A 9,199-nucleotide genomic window follows, 5' to 3' on the forward strand; every position below is an offset into this window, starting at 1 on the left:
TTTGGAAAGTTATAATCTATCCCAGGTCTTGCAAGAGCTGGATAACTTGCATCACTGCCTGGTGTCCGTCAGTCTTGGATGGAGCCTTGATTAACCAATCATCCAAATACGGGTGTATTTCAATCCCTGTTTTGCACAGGTATGCTGCTACCACCACCATCACCTTGGTGAAGGTGCAATGTGCTATTGTCAAACTGAACGGAAGTGCCGAGAATTGAAAATGCTTTTCCATCACATGGAACCTGAGGAACTTTCTATGTTCTGGGAATATGGGAACATTTGAGTAAGCCTTCATCAAGTCTGGCACGGCTAGGAATTCTCCTGACTCCACTGAGGCAATAACCGATACACAGTCTCCATCCAGAACTTGGGCACCTTTAGTGCTGCACTGACAGACCAGGATTGGTCTCCAGTCTTCTCTTTCTCGGGCATGATAAAGAATATGGAATATCTGCCCAAGTCCAATTCTGTGTCTGGCACAGGCTCTATGGCTTGAATACCCCAATTTCATTTTACTCTCTCAGATTATGGCTGCTTTTTCTGGTCTTCTTAAAAGTATTTGAGCCTTTGCATCTGGCTTGAATCTCCCAAAGCCATTTTGCTGTCTCTTGGACTTTGACTGCCTTTTCTGGTCTTCTGGCTGGAGAATCCACAAAGAAATCCAAAAGAGGATGAAAGAATTTGAGGTTATAGTCCTCCAGAATAATGTTCAGCACCCACTGTCCAAACAAATCTTCACCCCGGCCTTCCTGAACTCCGAGAGTCTCCCTCCTATTCGGGGTAACTCAGGCTCTGGAATGGCTGTCAGGTGGAAACCTGACATCTGAGCTCTTCTGGAGCCACCAAATTTCTGTCTAGATCTGTGAAATGATTTCTGAGCAGAGGAACCTGCCAATGACTGGCGAGACCATCTGTAGCCACAGGGTTTCACAGGCCTACATTTCCATTGCCTAGAGTCTTCCATGAATCACAGCCAGCGTCGCCTAGTGATGCCAAAGGCCAGTACTGTCCGTAACCATGCCTACTGCTGGCCTTCAGCATTACTAGGCGCCGGTAGGTGCTAAGGCCCAAGGCGCCAGTCAGGTAGGCCACGTAGCAGAGATGTTTTTAAAATGAGTTTTAATTGGGTTTTAATGGCGTGACCAATTATCGTGCCACTTAAACCCAATTAAATCAATTAAATTAGGCAGCGGTAGGTTGGCTTGCACCGCCTAACTTAAAGCGCTGTGTTGAGAATCTGGTCCTAAGTGATTAAGAACTCATCTCTAATCAATATATTAAAAAAAAAAATCAAAGAAAATCCACACATATACATCTTTCAGCTAACTCACTGGAAGTGAATTACCACAATCACTTAAACTGCTGGTTCATCAAGTGAGAACTACTCCTTTTGTGAGCAAAACCAAAACTCTTTATTATTCAGAGCCTTCTGGTTCTCATATTTGGAGAGGAGGAACAAGAAAACAAACACATTGTTAAGAGTTCTCAAGATATGCAAATCATCTTTCAATCCCTCTCATAGTCTCTCTAACAAAGTCTTTTTTTTCTCTTCTGTATTCCTTCAAAAAAGAAAGACTGGCTCCTTCTTAGTAAGAACTAGAAGCTGTAGTCTAGCAGCCACTTCCTCTGGATAGTACCATAACTTTAAAACACTATGCTCCATCCTCAGTTGTTCTCAGTAAAAAGAAAAAAACCCAAACTATTCAAAGACCCTTAAAGCAAGGCTTCTAGTGGATTAAACCTTTCTGAAAGATGTATATGAGGACTTTATTGACACTAAATTTCAAATATCCACCCAAGGGTACTAAAAGAGCTGAGAAACGAAATAGCGGAAACACTTCGCCAAATATGTAACCTATCCTTAAAAACTGGGGAGATCCCAGAGGACTGGAAAATAGCAAATGTCACGCCTATCTTTAAGAAGGGATCAAGGGGGGACCTGGGAAACTACAGGCCGGTGAGCTTGACCTCAGTCCCAGGAAAAATGATGGAAGCACTGGTCAAGGACACAATCTGCGAACACATAGAAAGCAAGGGACAACTGAAGACGAGCCAACATGGCTTCTGCAAGGGAAGGTCGTGCCTCACGAACTTACTGTACTTCTTTGAAGGAATAAACAGCCAGATGGATAAGGGGGAATCCATAGACATCATTTACCTTGACTTCCAAAAAGCCTTCGACAAGGTACCTTAAGAAGCTGTGGAGCCACGGGGTGCAAGGGGATGTCCACCGATGGATCAAACACTGGCTGGCAGGCAGGAAACAGAGGGTTGGAGTAAAGGGTCATTTACTCCAACTTGTATTGTATTGTATTGTATTGTATTGCTTGTATTGTCATCTTCAAGATGTTTTTCCGCCAGCATAGGCCTACTGTTGGAAGTGGGAATCTGAACTAGGAGTCAGCTATTTATTTATCATGATATACGATACCACTATTAACTGACAAAACAGGGCACAGTAGTTTACAAAAATACAAACAATAAATTAGAAAGGAACTGCAATTGTTTGATAGGAAAGAGCCACACATTCAAGACAAAAACAAGAGGCACAGTAACTTAGGTAATGCTGTCGGGTACCTAATCTCCCCCAACCTAATTCAAGGCTATCTTAAAGCACTTGAGAGACAACTCTCCTTGAATCTGAACAGCTATGAGGAATTGGATTGGGTTGTCATGGAGGTTGCCTCTGTAGTAAACCTTCAAGAAAACTACAAAAGTTTAGTACTGTTGGTACATGACACTGGTATGTCTTCATCATATGTATGTTATGGCATCACTGACTTGTTGGCATGAATACGGAGAACAAGGAACCCTAGGATATATGTAGTGGGCTTGTCTTAAGTGAAAGCCTTTTGGGAAGAAGAGTGCAAAGTTGGCTGGGTTGTATAATACCATGGGACCAATAAATTTTCCTCTTCAATAAACCAATCCCAGGGGTCTGGAAGGATGGACACCTATTAGCTAAACAATGCTTTAATGCTACAAGAATGATAGTAGTGAGAGCTTGAAAAATAAAAAAACCAACTCTGTTGCCCATCTCTGATTAAATGGTACAATTTGGTATGGTATATTTATGAAATTTATTGTTTATTGAAAGCTTCTATACTACTGCTAATGACTGGGGAAGCCAGAGGTCCATCATGCCCATTTAATTCCTATGGGCTTCGGTGCATTTGCCGCTGGAGAATTGCTATTGCTACTGCCCTAAAACAAATTCTGTATAGTTGGAAATCATTATATATGCTACACGTCCATTTTTGGTAGCATTCCATTCTACAACATTACAAATGTATCGTGCAATGGTGCGCCCACACCTGGAGTATTGTGTCCAGTACTGGTCGCCGTACCTCAAGAAGGACATAGCGGTACTTGAGAGAGGCCAGAGAAGAGCAACTAAGCTAATAAAGGGTATGGGGGACCTCTCATATACTGACAGACTGAAAAAGCTGGGGCTTTTCTCGCTGGAAAAGCAACGACTTAGAGAAGACATGATAGAAACCTTCAAGATCATGAAGGGCATAGAAAAAGTGGACAGGGACAGATTTTTCAAACTATGGGGAACCACAAGTACAAGGGGGCACTCAGTGAAATTGAGAGGGGAAAGGTTTAAAACAAATGCCAGGAAGTTCTTTTTCACCCAGAGGGTGGTGGATACATGGAACGCGCTACTGAAGGATGTGATAAGCAGAAGCACGCTACAGGGCTTCAAAGAAGGTCTGGACAGGTACCTGGAGGACAAAGGGATTGAGGGGTACAGATAAGAGTAGAGGTAAGGTTATAGGGATAGGATTAGAGGTAAATTGTAAAATTAGTCAGAGACCACTGTTCAGGCAGTGGGCCTGATGGGCCGCCGCGAGAGCGGACCGCTGGGCGAGATGGACCTCTGGTCTGCCTCAGCGGAGGCAACTTCTTATGTTCTTATGTATTGCAGAGGAAATGGGTGCAGTATCACATGTGCAGTCATCATGGTCTGCACTTGAGACTTATTTAGAAAATGTTGCTTCATAGATTTTATATGATTCACAATTTCTTTATTTCTCTTCATACACATTTTATACCTCTTACAATCTGTTTCTGTTACAGCATTCTTTGGTTTTTAGCAGGTTGTCTTTAGGCTAGATTCACTAAACTCTTTTTTGGGGGCGATCCGTGGCCGAGTCTTGCTGGGCGATCGATTCACTACAGAGTCCCCATGCAAATGATCTGATCGGACACACGCCCATAAGCGATCCCATGGATCGCTGCAGAGCGATCCAGATGCATACGCAGACCCATCCTCTCTTCCTGGAGATGGGGTGGGGGGCTGCACTCGCTGGCCACACGAGAATGTGAATCTAGCCCTAATCAGACTGGAACAAAAATCAGAATGGAACAAAAGCAAAATCAGACTGGAACAATGCCATAGTACAGTCCCGCTTTTAACCTGTGGGTTAAAACCACGGGCTCGCAGAGAGGCAGGGCGGTAGAGAGCAGGGTGCTTTTTTGCACATGGGAGATGTTTTATTTTTATGGTTTCAGGGATGCAGGGCTGGGATTTCAGGGCGTCAGAGAGCAGGACAGTCAGCAAGGACGTGAGCAACTGGTCCTTAGCAGTCGCTTCAGTTTGGATCGGCCAGCCCAATCGGTGTTCTTTCTTCTCTTTAGTGAATTGATACCCTTCCTTCTTTGCATGCCATTTCCCCTCATTTGCATGGGCAGATCAGATCGGGCAGAAGGTTAGCGAATCGGGTCGAGGAATGATTGCAAACCGGTCGGGACACAATCGGACTGTATAATGAATCTAGCCTTTGTAAACTGGAACCATTTCTTCGATTTGTTGCTCTTTTTAGGTTCTCTTTAATTATGTATACTTTCTTAAAACCTCAATAAAATATGAGAAAAAAAATGTGTGTGCTACTGGGGGTATTGTGTAAGCCTATTTTAGAGAAGCACATAAACACCCATCTCATCGTTATAAAAGAGCCACTTTTTGGACTCTCCATAAAGAGTCATGTGAAAAAATTAGGACACTCCCTGACATATTCAGTTCTTTCTTAAGAAATGTTCAGACATCGATGTCAAATCTTTTTTTTTATTTATCTCTGGAAAAGAAAGTGATGTAATTGCAGGTAAACAATAACGGTTTTCCTTGATTTACTCATGAAACAAAAGATATCCACAAAAATGTGTATTCTAATTGAGGCATAAATTAATAAATAACTTGCTGAGAGAATCAGATATTCCCAGTTCAGATTTTCATGGTGAATATGTAGTGGCACAAAATTCTGGTTCTCACAGTCCAGCCATTTACCCATCGACACTCCCAGATATCCACTTCAATATCTACCCAGAGCCTTGAGTAAAGGCAGAATGTAGACTGAATACAATAAATAAAAAGAAGTATGAGTAAATGAAATAGCCAGATTCTTGAACCTGAAGGGAAGAAATGCAAGTGCTTGCTGTTAAGAGTTGCTCTACCTGGACAGGAATGAATTTAAAATGACTTTTATTTTTTAAAGAAAACTTGTTTGATATTGCACTTGGAGCACATTCATTCTGGTTTTCCGGATCTTGGCTTATACCTAAAGGAATCGCTGGTTTGATGACTGTTTCACTGAAGTGGGTATTTCACCACTCTAACACTGTTCGCACGGAGTCAGTCACCTCTTTTCATTCAGATTCAATAAACTTTTCTGGTGTGTTTGTGCAGGGGTGCCCGAAGTAATCCATTAAATGGCTAAAAAATAAAGTAGAGAAAATGTAAAATAGCATCACTGATTAACAAAATGCCTATAACAGAGACTGTTCCAGGCTCCTCTTTCTCCAGCGAAAGATGCAGTGGATAATTGCTCAGAGGAAGGAGGGAACCAGGAGAGGGCGGAGAGAGGCTCTTTCACAAGCACTGTGTGTCTTGTCTTGTTCAGGGCTCTTTAACCAATGTGCCAGTCTGCGTATGCGCCTGTGCTTCGAGGAGATTCTGGGATGGTTGCACTGATATAAAGTGCAGCACCTTCTTCCAGTGACAGCACACCCCTAATGGTCTGGGTGTATCACTCTCTTAAGTGTACAGCAAAGCGGAGCTAAGCCCTCCCTCTCCTGCCCAGCTGTTCTCAGGCTCGGTAAGGGGCAGCCAGCAAGGAGGAGAATGCATTTTATATATACACGAGGGTAAATAAAATAATAAAGGCAAAACACATTTCATGGCTTTAATACAATTGAACATATAACTTTTCCACATAGCCCCATGCAAGATGACACATTTGTTGTATTGTTCCTGCAGAGAAGATTTTTGGCTGCTCCCAAAGCCAGGTGAGCACTACTTCCTTTATTTCATCACGTTTTGTCTTTTGCTCTCCGGGTTGCAGTGATGCACCCATATCTCATCACCAGTGACAATTCTCTCCAGAATACTCGGATCATCTTCATACCATCTCAGGAACTGGGTCGCAACCTCCCACACGCTGTTACTTGTGCAGATCAGTAAGCTGTTTGGGAACTCATCGTGCGCAGACTTTCCTGTATCCCAAGTCATCATGCGTTATGGCAAATGCAGATCCATAGCCGATATCCAAATCTGCAGCCCACTGAGACACTGTTATTGGTCCTCTCTAATCAAGGCATTCACTCTGTCAATGTGTTCTTGTGTGTACGATGTTGATGGGTGATCAGAATGACCTTCGCCAGTTACACCTGTTCTTGCCGCTTTAAACCTTTTTACTCACTCGTAAACCTTTTGTTGATTTATGGTGCTATGTCCACAACTGAGTCAATATCTGATGGTGAATTTCCACAGGTTTCGCTCCCTCTGTTCAAAGAAAGTGCACTACTGCACATTGTTCTTCGATGGTGCAATCTTACAATGAAGCATCCATGTTTCTGACCTCAGGCTGTCACATGACTAAAGGCTGAGTGCTGCACTGTGTTTGCACAAACTATCCCGCAGACAAGTACATATGTTGCATTTTGCTAGCTCTGTTCCAGTTATTGCATAATTTAACAATTGCCTTTAATTTTTGATTCACCCTCATATATAATGTTAGCTTCCTACATCTAGAACTGGAAAGTAATATTACAATCCAGTGAGTCCAGATTCTTGTCTTAGCCTTGGTGTGAATGACAGGTGCTCTAAGCCAGTGGTTCTCGGTCTTTCTTCACTTGTGATACACCTTATAGCAGGGGTCTCAAAGTCCCTCCTTGAGGGCCGCAATCCAGTCAGGTTTTCAGGATTTCCCCAATGAATATGCATGAGATCTATGTGCACATATGTCCGATAGACTAATGAACACTGTTTCACACTTTTGCCACTTCTTTAGGGCTTCAGACATGCCATTATTTGTTCGCTGATATTTTTAGCGAAACAAAACACCTTTTTGGTTATGGCTATGGCTTTTTGTTTCGCTAAAAATATCAGCGAACAAATAATGGCATGTCTGAAGCCCTAAAGAAGTGGCAAAAGTGTGAAACAGTGTTCATTAGTCTATCGGACATATGATTTCTAAACATGGACTAATATAAAAGAGATGACTGGATTTTTACTTCTACAGTGAGATCTATGTGCATGCACTGCTTTCAATGCATATTCGTTGGGGAAATCCTGAAAACCCGACTGGATTGCGGCCCTCAAGGAGGGACTTTGAAACCCCTGCCTTATAGACAATATTCGCATGCATGACACACTAAACACTACAGTTTTCAGCTGAACATAGGAAAAAATTGTATAAATCTTTCAATTGTTGCTAACAATGATGTAAGGGAAACACAGACGCAATGGTGGCTACTGCTAGGGTAGAAGAGATATCCATTTTCATTTGACACTAATGACAGAAGTAGGGACCAATTTAAAGCACAAGCATACTGTTCCAAATTTTCAGTGATACTCCTCCTAGCTGTTGGTAACACACTGGTTGAAGCTTTAACTACAAGAGAAATAACTGACAGCACAAGGTCAGATGCTTCTCTGTGTGGGCCTTCTTTACTCAAAGACTAGGTACAAATGTATTGTAAGAGAAGATACAAGGCTTGTCTATTTGTGTTAGATTGTGAACCACTTTGCTGTGTAACATACAAATAGCAGTACGTATGTCAAATGAAAATCAATAAGTACATAACAGAAAATAGGAACGTAAGAATTGACGCTGCTGGGTCAGACCAGTGGTCCATCGTGCCCAGCAGTCCACTCCCGCGGTGGCCCCTAGGTCAAAGACCAGTGCCCTAACTGAGATCAGCAGGAACTTGTCTAACTTTGTCTTGAATCCCTCTTTAGCCCACCATTTCTAATTATTACATGCAGATAACAATTAGTGCATGTGGCGGAGCATTTTTGATATGATGTATAAATTTGATTCTGGATGTTTTGGGGAAAATGTCCAAAACTCTAGTAGAGAAAATGGCCATTTTTAAACCAGAAAAACATCCAACTTTTTGTTTTGAAAATGGCCATTTCTTAGATGAGTTTGTCCTCAATGCATCTATCATTTTGTTCTTCAACCGCTGGTCCGCAGACCGATGCCGGTCCACAAAATAATTATTTTATTTCTGCCGGTCCATAGGTGTAAAAAGGTTGAAGAACACTGCACTAGAGAATGACAGGGGACACATTTTCCCCCGTCCCCACAGGAACTCAGTTTCCCCGTCTTGTCCTCTGCAAGTTTTGTTGCAGTCCCTGTCCTTGCCCCATTCCTTTAAGCTTGCAGGAATGGGGCAGGAAAAGAACTTGCCGGGATGGGAAAATGAGTTCCCAAGGGGACGGGGAAAAATCTGTACCCGTGTCATTCTCTAATGTGCACCACCTGACCCCCAACAGCAGCCTATTTCCCCTCCCCTCCACCCAAGTTGTCTGCGTACTCATCAGACTCACCAGTGGAATCCTAGCCTACCCCAATATGGAGGTAGCCACTGGAGCCATTTTGGGTGGGTTGGGGGAGGGGCACTTATGGTACTCCTCAACTAGCAGAAACCCCCTTTTTCTAAATTTCTGTGACTTATTTGGATGGATTCTACTTAAAGTTTTCAAAGATTCTAAATTAGATTTTTGTGCTTTTTTGGAGGGTACCGGGGGGGGGGTTATCAACGTGGACTACCATTAAGATGGGCTATTTTACTGCAAGTTGTATTATTTTGGCACAATTCATGGTACAAAACCCCCCCAAAACCTTATGGTAGCTCACTTTGATAACTTCCCCCTTAATCCTTTGGAGAGAGACAAAAAATCTTTCAGGTA

The sequence above is a fragment of the Geotrypetes seraphini genome, chromosome 10 (assembly GCF_902459505.1).
Source record: "Geotrypetes seraphini chromosome 10, aGeoSer1.1, whole genome shotgun sequence".
NCBI lineage: Eukaryota > Metazoa > Chordata > Amphibia > Gymnophiona > Dermophiidae > Geotrypetes > Geotrypetes seraphini.